The following is a 10,592-nucleotide window of genomic DNA, read 5'->3' as shown; positions in this document are numbered from 1 at the left end:
TCTCCCCCAATTATCTTGGGGACCTGGGGTGGAGGGTGCTGCACGCAGCAGTGCCGTACAACCGTAGGTTTTTCCGGTTCACGGGCTCCCAAGACTGCCCTTTCTGTGGCCTTGTGGAGTCCGTGGACCATGTCTACGTTCTGTGTTTTAGATTGCACACCCTTTTTGGTTTCCTCAAACACCTTTTACTGATGTTTTGTTTGCACTTCAGTCCCACGCTCCTGATCTACGGGCACCTGGTGCGGAGAGGGGCGGGTCGGGATGCCGACCTCCTCGTGAACCTGCTCCTGGGCCTGGCGAGACGCGCCATCAATAGGTCCAGGCAGCGGGCGATCGACGGGACCATCCATCCTGACTGTCTGCCCCTCTACCGCGGCTACATTCGAGGCTAGTTGTCCCTGGAGAGGGAGCATGCGGTGTCCACGGACGCAGTTGACGCTTTCCGCGACCACTGGGCGCCGCAGGGGCTGGGGTGTATTGTCGACCCTGACAATCACCTTTTGGTTTGATGTTTTAAGTTTCCTTTCGACTTTGTTTTTGGTTCGGGCTGTTCCCCCTTCCTTTTGGGGAGCTGCCCCTTTTAATTTGTCCCTAAGTTAATTTGAGTTTGTTTATTTGGTTGGTGTCAAAAGACATGCTGAAGTGTGATGAGTATGGGACCATAACAACAGTCATTAAATATTTAACGAAAATGAGCTATTTGGCCAATAGAGTCAAACAACTCTTTCAAAGAACAATCCACTTTGTCACCACCTTACATCTTTTACTTCTTAAACTCTCTCCAATTCATTTTTAAAGGTTACTATTCAATCAGCTAGTACATTCCAAATGTTAACCACTCATTGCAAAAAAATCTTTATGTCACCTCGGGTTCTTTTGCAAGTCACCATAAATCTGTGCTCTCTGCCTTGAGAATAGTTTAAATACTGTGATTAAACACCTCTTGTTTTTAAATACCTATATCAAATCTCTCCTCAGCTGAGAAGAAGAATAACCCCTAATAATAATAGAATAATACTGAATCACTTATGTACTTTTTCCAAAGTGTGCTCACAGTTGGATACAATGCTCCTGCTGGGGCTGAACTAGTTTTTTAAATATAGGTTCAGCATTAATTTCTGGCTCCATGCCTCTATTTATACAGGATGTGGAGATGCCGGCGTTGGACTGGGGTAAACACAGTAAGAAGTCTCACAACACCAGGTTAAGGTCCAACAGGTTTATTTGGTAGCAAAAGCCACGAGCTTGCGAAGCGCTGCTTCTTCATCAGGTGAGTGGGATTTCAGTTCACAAACAGGGCATATAAAGACACAAACTCAATTTACAAAATAATGGTTGGAATGCGAGTCTTTACAGGTAATCAAGTCTTAAAGGTACAGACAATGTGAGTGGAGAGAGGGTTAAGCACAGGTTAAAGAGATGTGTATTGTCTGCAGCCAGGACAGTTAGTGAGATTTTGCAAGTCCAGGCAAGTCGTGGGGGTTACAGATAGTGTGACATGAATCCAAGATCCCGGTTGAGGCCGTCCTCGTGCGGAAATTGGCTATCAGCCTCGGCTCAGCGACTCTGCGCTGTCGTGTGTCGTGAAGGCTGCCTTGGAGAACGCTTACCTGAAGATCAGAGGCCGAATGCCCATGACCGCTGAAGTGTTCCCCAACAGGAAGAGAACACTCTTGCCTGGTGATTGTCGAGCAGTGTTCATTCATCTGTTGTAGCATCTGCATGGTCTCCCCAATGTACCATGCCTCGGGACATCCTTTCCTGCATGTATCAGGCAGACAACGTTGGCTGAGTTGCAAGTGTATGTATCGTGTACCTGGTGGATGGTGATCTCATGTGAGATGATGGCATCCATGTCGATGATCCGGCATGTCTTGCAACAGCAACCTCTGCAACCTTTAAGACTTGATTACCTGTAAAGACTCGCATTCCAACCATTATTTTGTAAATTGAGTTTTGTAGCGGGATCCCCTTTTTAACTCCACTGGGTTTATTTTAGGTTTGGTTCTCCATTACCCAAACCCCACCAATGCCCGAGTGATTCTCTCTCTCGCCGATGGAACAACGGCCACCTTGCGTCTACTGCACTAGAGTAGCGCTGCCAAGAGAGACAAAAGGAAACTGCTGCCAACCACTACCTGGCAGCCTTTCCTGAGTGGGCGGTTTCGAAGCGCCCAGAATACCCTCCGTTCTAGACTCCAGAATTATGGTAAGGGATATTTAATATTGTGACTTGGTCAGAGATCGTTGGTGAGAAATTGAAAAGATCAAAACGGACTCCAATGGAAGTCAAAGATATATATATATTTGTTAAAACATCAAGGTCAAGATCACCAAACACTAGGAAAACAACACACAATGCCTTATGCTCTATAAGACTATAGCTATGGAAGGAATACTAAAACGGGCACAACGGGAATGCTTACTTTACACAAGTTTACCAGTGTCTTAAACTATGAAAGGTGCATGCAAAAGCCCCCCCCTTTCCCCAAAGCCTCATCCACTATGATGATCTCGGGAACTTCGCGAATTACCAGAGGATACTCACAATCCTAGTTTAAATTGCTCAGTGGGCTTCGGGCTGCGTGCTGGAGACGAACAAGAGGCAGGCAGGAACAGGAGAAGAGAGAGGAGAGAGGGAAGCCAGAGCTTGCTTGTCCCTTTTTAAAACCTGAACCAGTGATTCTCTCACACAAAACAGTTTCTGATCATTGGTAGTTTTGATTGACTGGAACAAAAGGGCCGGAACTGTCGGGACCGCCCTTAATTGATATTTTAATGTCTTTTAAATGTTCTCTGAGTCAGCCTGATTGGAATCCCATCAGTGAGCTGGGTCTTGATGTTGTCCGTGGATGGAATGATCTCTGTTCTCATTGTCTTGCTGCTGGGCTATTTATTCCTCGTCTGCTGGCCATGGTTTCTCCTTTTGTTTCCTGTTGATTAGATCATCCCTGTCTCGACCTTCTCATTATTCCCAGCCTCTTGCATATTCATGTGGCCTGACAACCAGCCGGCCATTTTCCTTATCCCTGGGTTCTTTAATCATGGAGGATTTGCCCTAAAACTTACAGTTTGTGTCTTTATATGCCCTGTTTGTGAACTGAAATCCCACTCACCTGATGAAGAAGCAGTGCTTTGAAAGCTCGTGGCTATTGCTACCAAATAAACCTGGTGGACTTTAACCTGGTATTGTGAGACTTCTTACTCTATTTATACAGCCCAGGATCACATATGCTTTGTTAACTGCTTTTTTTAAAGCATATATACCACCTTCAAAGATTTTTGCACAAGCACCCCTAGAGATAGCAAAGGCTTAAATGTGTGTTTCACTTTCTGTAAATTGGTGGAAGAATATCAGAATAAATCCAATGCCTACCGTACGTAACTTTCAGCAAGCATCTTCATCTGAGAGATGCGAGGATGAGAGCAGTGTAATTCAGTAAGGAGCAGCTCTCTGCCTGATGCAGGAGCGAGTAAGTTTTATTTATTTATTAGCTTCACAAGTAGGCTTACATTAACACTGCAATTAAGTTACTGTGAAAATCGCCTAGTCACCACACTCCGAAGCCTGTTCAGGTTCAATGAGGGAGAATTTCGCATGGCCAATGCACCTAACCAGCACATCTTCCGGACTTGTGGGAGGACAACAGAGTACCCTGAGGAAACCCACACAGACACAGGGAGAATGTGGAGACTCCGCACAGTGACCTAAGCCAGGAACCAAACCTGGGTCCCTGGCGCTGTGAGGCAGCAGTGCTAACCACTACTCTTGCTCCACAGAGTATGATGTTATTCTGACAATACGATTAATTATTGTGGGCAAAGAATGGCTTAATTTTGTCAGAAACTGTCTCATTTACCTATCCTGTGAATATTGTGTTCTGCACTTTGGGCCGAAGTGGATCTCGATTCGTCCAGTTCCTGATCTGCTTTGCTGGGACTGGCAATGTATCAAAACATTTAATGCCATGATGATTTCTGTGGTACGGGAGTACATGCAATACTTTTTTGCAAGAATAGGTGGCTAAAGGCAATCGCATTGGTTATGTGTGTCCCAGGTCAGCACTTGAAAGTATATTCACAGATGGGCAGAATTAATGATCATTGTTGAATTTTTGCCAAAACGATCAACGAGATAGTCTTGGCCTCTTGACCCAAGAGCAGTTTGTGGTCAGATATGATGGGAAAGTGTCTATCTAGTGTCAATACTGGTGGAAGTTCTTAATGCTGAAGACTATTGATAGTTCTTTCTCGATTTGTGAGTAGCCTTTTTCAGCCTCTGAGAAAGTTCTTAACACATGCCCTATCAGTCTTTCAGAGTCTTTCCATCCCATGGGACAACACAACACCAATACCATATGGAGAGGCATTACAGGTCAATATCAGTTGTTTGGATGGGGCAAAATGTACTAACATGTTTGAGGAAAGCAGCAATGTCTTCACTTTGTTGAAAGCCTCCTCCTGGAGAGCGTCCCAAGGCCAACAGTAGTGTTTCATTAGCAGAATATGCAAGGGGGCCAGTATGATCGATAAGCTTGCTAAAAAACATCCATAGTCCCCAAAAGCAATCGGAGTTCAATTGTGTTTGGAGGGACAGGGGCTTCCTTTATCACATTGATCTGGTCTTCCACAGGGTGTAATCCTTGTGCTTCCGCATGGTACCCCAGGTAGGTCATCTCAGTGGCTTGGAAGATTCACTTCTTTCTTGAGGTGAACTCCAGCCTCCTAAAACCTCTTTAACACCTCTCAGCTTGTAGCCCTTTGGTTTTTCCCAATTGGTCACAGAAGGTATTGTCATAGTTTATTTCTCTTTCAGCATTTAAAAAAATCAGAGCCCAATTCAACTTAATTTCTTTAAGCCAATCGTGGCCAAGAAGGCTTGGTCCTTCACCGGTGACTATTATCACTGGGGGCTGGGTAGACTGTTGTCCATAGCTTATAGGTACAATTATGGTGCCTTTTTTTGTGCTTCTCCCATGTAAATCTTCAACTTGTCAGAAGTGCTTCCAAGTTCAATGGTGGACTCCATCACATAGGTACCGAAATGTATGCTTGCCTACCACAGCAGCTGATGCCACCTTATCCACTTCCTTCTTAAGAGGCTTCCCATTTACCCAGAGCATTACAGTAATAGGGTCTGACTTGCCTGTTTTTAAACAGAGTGAATACCAGAGTTACTGGTGCCAGGCTCTTCCACATTATATGCTAGTAACATCTTGGTTGATCGATTACTTGGCGATTTTGACTTAGCTCTGCACTGTTTTGTCAAATGTCCTCTTTTATGACAATAAAAACACTCAGCCTACTCAAACCAACATGATCACGAGTATGGTTACCTCCACATCAGTAAACATACCACTTTAGGCATCATTGTCTGATTTCCTCCACTGTAGCTTTTTGTTTGGTTGGTAGCTGAAATTGTTTCCCACTTTGTGGCTGCTTTGGCAGTTTTGGCACAACTGGCTACAGGTTCCCACCCAAACTATTGAACAACACCATTTTATGCACTTTGCAGCTCTAGTGTACTCTTTTCAGTGCATTGCATGGCCAGCATTATCTCCATCACTCATTTAAAAGTTATATCGACCTCTGCAAGCAATCTGTTTTGAATAGTGCCATTGTTCACACTACAGACTAACCTATCCCATAACATGTCATTTAGGGATGGCTCCAAAATCACAATACTCCAATAATTAAATCGGGCTCAAGGTGAGAGGGCCTCAGATATTAGAGGGATGTCTTTTACACAGAGGGTGGTGGGGGCCTGGAATGCGCTGCCAAGTAGGGTGGTGGAGGCAGGCACGCTGACATTGTTTAAGACTTACCTGGATAGTCACATGAGCAGCCTGGGAATGGAGGGATACAAACGATTGGTCTAGTTGGACCAAGGAGCGGCACAGGCTTGGAGGGCCGAAGGGCCTGTTTCCTGTGCTGTACTGTTCTTTGTTCTTTGATTCACCTGGGGCTCTCACCTCAAATTAAATTTGAACCTCTTGAGTATGACAGAATATGGAATTGAGCCTCCACTAAATCTATAACCTTAGAATAGATTTGGAGTCAGACGTGCTTGGAACTGTAAGACTGCAAATAAAGTTATAGGTCTTAGTTCAACAAATACGAAACAGAATTGCTTTGCATTTCGCCTCCTCCCCTATTTCATTTGCTTGGAAATAATACCTGAAGCACTCAAGGTATTGTGTCCAGTCCATGGAGGTGTCAAATGGGTCTGTCCACTCACACAAAGGTATTCTGGTGAGTATATATTTTCTTTTTCTAAGACTTCAATTAAAACAGATACTCACAAGTGTCGGGCTAGAGGACATGTCAGGATAATTTATCCTTATTGCCAGATGTAATCATGCACTTTCAGAGAGTTCATGAGTGAACAACAAAGGATATATTTACAAGAATCTACAAGTGCAGCAGCATGATTGCAGCTCGTTCAGGAATGCCTCTGCCTAAGAGAACACTTCCCCCTGAGGTCATTCCCCATTCTGAGTCCCGATTGGTCACCCAGTCCAGATAACCCTTACTCTGCTGTGTTGCACTTCAAGGAACAATCACCACAATTCTTTTTATATTAACTTTCTTGTGCCCACTCATTTGTTCTGTCAATATTTGGTTTTTCAATGTATCGTCTGCATCTATTAAGTGTCTTCTGTTGTGCTTTCATCTCTGTTGTGTTCCCCACCTGGGTTTTCAGCTTCTACTGTTTGTTCCTTGGTGAGTATTGTAAGAGGGAGTTTAGAATAACTTAGGACTAAATGACTAACAATCAGAATGAATACAGTATATAGAAGTCACAAAGTGCCTGGAATATACTTTACAAAGGTCCTGTTTGCATAGAGACACATATAACCACTGTTAGAGAATTTAAACATGTATTTTTGAAAACATATTATATTCTGTATTAAAAGCATACACCTTGGCTAATGACACACTATTCTAAGGCACGATAGGATGTAGTTCAGTAAAGAGAACCACATTCTTTGGAACAATACAGCTACTGAGTGAAGGGAGAAAGCAATTCTTATCAGTATCTCTAGATGGTCCTAAATGAATAGAATATTCACTAAGCCAAGGACAGGACTAGAAATCCCATACAGGCCAATTAATAGATCATACATTACACCAGATAAGAAAGTCTAGAGAATGTTAGGGGACTGTGAGAAAGACTTTCAAAGTCCACAAACTCTCATTTTCCCATGCTGTCAGAGGGTAAATGTTATTGGCCAAGGTAAATAATCCATACAATAATGATTGACTCATACCGGGCTGGGGTGAGCAGAAGGGTGGGCAAATGACTTTTGAAAATTGTATAATTATAATACTGAGAGTAATGTAATTTCAGAGTGATTTGGAACTGCTCAAAATCACTCTCCCTCATACGTTGAACCAGGCTTGGAAAATAACGATACGTCTTTAACCAGAATACTGTTTCCGCGAGTCTTTGTGTTAGCTGAGCTGTAATTAAGAAGGAAAATTCCTCACATGAAAGCCAGCATACTTAGCCTCAGAAAAAAGCTCCAACAAGTATCATACTGTCACAATTCCCTTGCCCCTACTTCTTTCTACTTCATCACTTGCAATCTCTTCCCCATCACCTCATGGATTGTAGGCAGGTGTTGAGAATCAAGGAGCCACGCTGTAGCAAAAGGGCAGGAGTTTGGGCTGAAGTGGCGAGCCCTGCCTGTGGGGGACAATTTAAAACAGTAAACAACTAGTAAACCAGATAAGGAGTGCCAGTAGTGAGACTGACTACGGGCAAGCCACACTATTGATAATGGGATACTTTAGAGTGGCACATAGAGAAAATAAATTATTAGGCTTGGGTTAGTTAGAAGGAAAGGTAGCATTCACAATGAAAAAATAGCAGGAAAAATAACAGCAAAAATAAAAACTTGGGGAAAGTTGAACAGAAAAATATTACTTAATGGATCTGGGAGACAGTGTTGTCAACTACAAAGGTGAGGGAGGAGTGAATCTGGAAAATATAAATTAGAAGTGCTTTTGTGAGGACTCATGAGTATAAAGCTAAGTGCACATACCTTACATTTAAAATTAACACTTACATATTACGCCCCAGGCTTGACAAAATTCTGGAATAGGAAGTAGGGTCTTGCGGGAGACACAACAAAGAGAATTCCCCCACTCCACTCTGCAACCTTTCATGGATTTAACGTCAGTGGGCCAATTTTGTTGGTAACTTTTTCAGTCCGTCTCCACATAAAATAAAGCTCCTGTTATGAGGCAAAACTGCCTTGCGCGATCATTGTAGGTATAATGTAAATGCAACCTGATCAATGTTAGGGCTCAACCTTCCACTAGTGTACAGTATGCTGAGTGTGTCTGGAGGCAGTCATCTCTTTCTGCTTCACTTCAGAGTTACTTTGAGCCTGACACCCTAGAAGTTTAGCATAGTGCAAAGCCTATAACACAGCACAGCCATTCTCTACCAATATCGTTTCTCCATTTGTTTTAAAGAAATATATTCCTGAGAAAGTCATCACTAATAATGTTGTGTGAATAAACATAAGAGCACATTCAAGGCTGTACTGAAAAATCAATAATGTTTGAAACCTAATCAAGCTTTCCATTCGTGTTTTGATACAATCCAACCCTATCATCAACCACATATGAGTAACTTGTGGTTTATATCATATGAACCTTTTTTTCTTTTCATTTTTGCCAATGAATGTTGACCTTTCAATCTTCAGTTATGATGAAGGGTACATAAATTAAACATAATAAATCATTTTCTTTAAAAATGCTGACTGACCTGTTATGTATTGCCAGCATCTCCTGTTGTTATCTGAATTTCTTGGTCGAATTATAGCCTTCTAATACGTACTATTCTGGCCTAGTGCTATTGTTCAGAATAGATGCATTCTGGACTTGAAAGTTCAAATCAGATAAGATTACAGCGAATCCCCGGGGTTAGTGATTGTTGCAGTGACCTAATCAGATTGGAATGACAATGGGACATCTTTATGATGTAATCAGTGTGTGTAATTGAAAAATATGGTTGCTAATAACTATTTTGAATTTTGTATCAGTATGTTGTCTGCCTGCAGTGAAACACTGTAGATGCTGAAAATCTGATGTTAAAAACAAAAACTGCTGGAAATACGCAGTGGGTCAGGCAGTATCTGACAGCTAACATTTCAGATGGATGAACTTTAATGAGATCCAATATTCCCCTGCCTCCTTGTTTTGTGTTGCAGAGAATCATTGATACAGGGCTGGAAGTTGTTTGCCTATTTATCTCCTGAGCTGCAGCATGTTGTGTAACATGAGGGAAAAGAGCAAATAATTGGAGGCAAAATAAAATCAGGGTTAAACAACAAGAAAGTAACCATTGCAGTCAGTCCGAAAAGTAACCACTGCAGTATGCATATATAATAAATTGTGTTGTAGACATTTGGGGGTAAATTTTTAACCCAGTCAAAACCCATTCACGAGTTAAAACCAAGCCCAAATTTTTACTCAGTAAATAATATGTGCAGTGAACTGTTCTGTCAAAGTAATCATTTCTTTATCACTTTGAACTGCATATATATTTTTTCTGCATTGCATGTTTCTTTTCTGCAAACTTTATTTCCAGTTGTCAATCTCTTTAATCATAATTGATGCAGCATTTCCCTTTGTAAATTCCTATGCCCACAGTTTCTCTTTAATTTAGTAACATCAATTTTCATCACCATGGCTTGCTGAAGAACTGATCAAATTACTCAATATTTATCAAATAACCCTAGCTACCCGTCTTCTAGCTTAGAAACAAACGTAAAACACTTGCCAACTGCTGCAGATAAAAAGAATAAAAAGCAGCATCTCCTGCACGTGCACCAAATCCCACTACCCAATAGCAGAATTTTCTGCTGTGATGAGCGGGTTAGGTTGATTGCCCCTTAGTGTCAGACAGATTAACAGGGTAAATATGTGGGGTTATGGGGATAGGGCCAGCATGGGATTGTTGTCGGTGCAGCCTTGATGAGCCGAATGGCTGCCTTCTGCACTGTAGGAATTCTATGATTCTATTCTAATACAGCATCTGTGGAATGAGAAATGGAGTTCACGGCCGGAATTTTACCGTCCCGCCCGCAACGGGAATCGGGAGCAGGCGAGAGGTGGACCATGGAAAGTTCTATTGACCTCAGACAGGATTTTACTGTTCCAGGACGCGTGAGGCCATAAAATCCTGTCCAAAATTTCAGGTTGATAAGATCGACTGAAAGGTCATTGACCTGAAATGTTGACGAAAAAAGCTTGAGAAATACACTCGATAAACGGTTGCAACTTTACCTATAAGAATTTACTTACATCAGCTACATGGCAAGGATTATCCACCCTTCCCTTTTATACGGGTGGGGTGATGAATCAGCATTATAAAGTTGTAAATATCTCATTATATACAGTGAAATGTTATAATTTTGGCCTCATTTGTATGAACTCATCTTCTGCAATATTAGAGGAAACACCAAATAGACAGAACTTAGTGTACCCTAATAGTTTATATCCATTTTATTATGAATAACCAATTAGAAAATGCAGTTTTGTACTTTATAAATAACAAAACACAGTTTACAATCCAT

Source organism: Mustelus asterias, chromosome 14 (genome assembly GCF_964213995.1).
Source record: "Mustelus asterias chromosome 14, sMusAst1.hap1.1, whole genome shotgun sequence".
In the NCBI taxonomy this organism is placed as follows: Eukaryota; Metazoa; Chordata; class Chondrichthyes; order Carcharhiniformes; family Triakidae; genus Mustelus; species Mustelus asterias.
Note: the sequence above shows the minus strand (reverse complement) of the source record.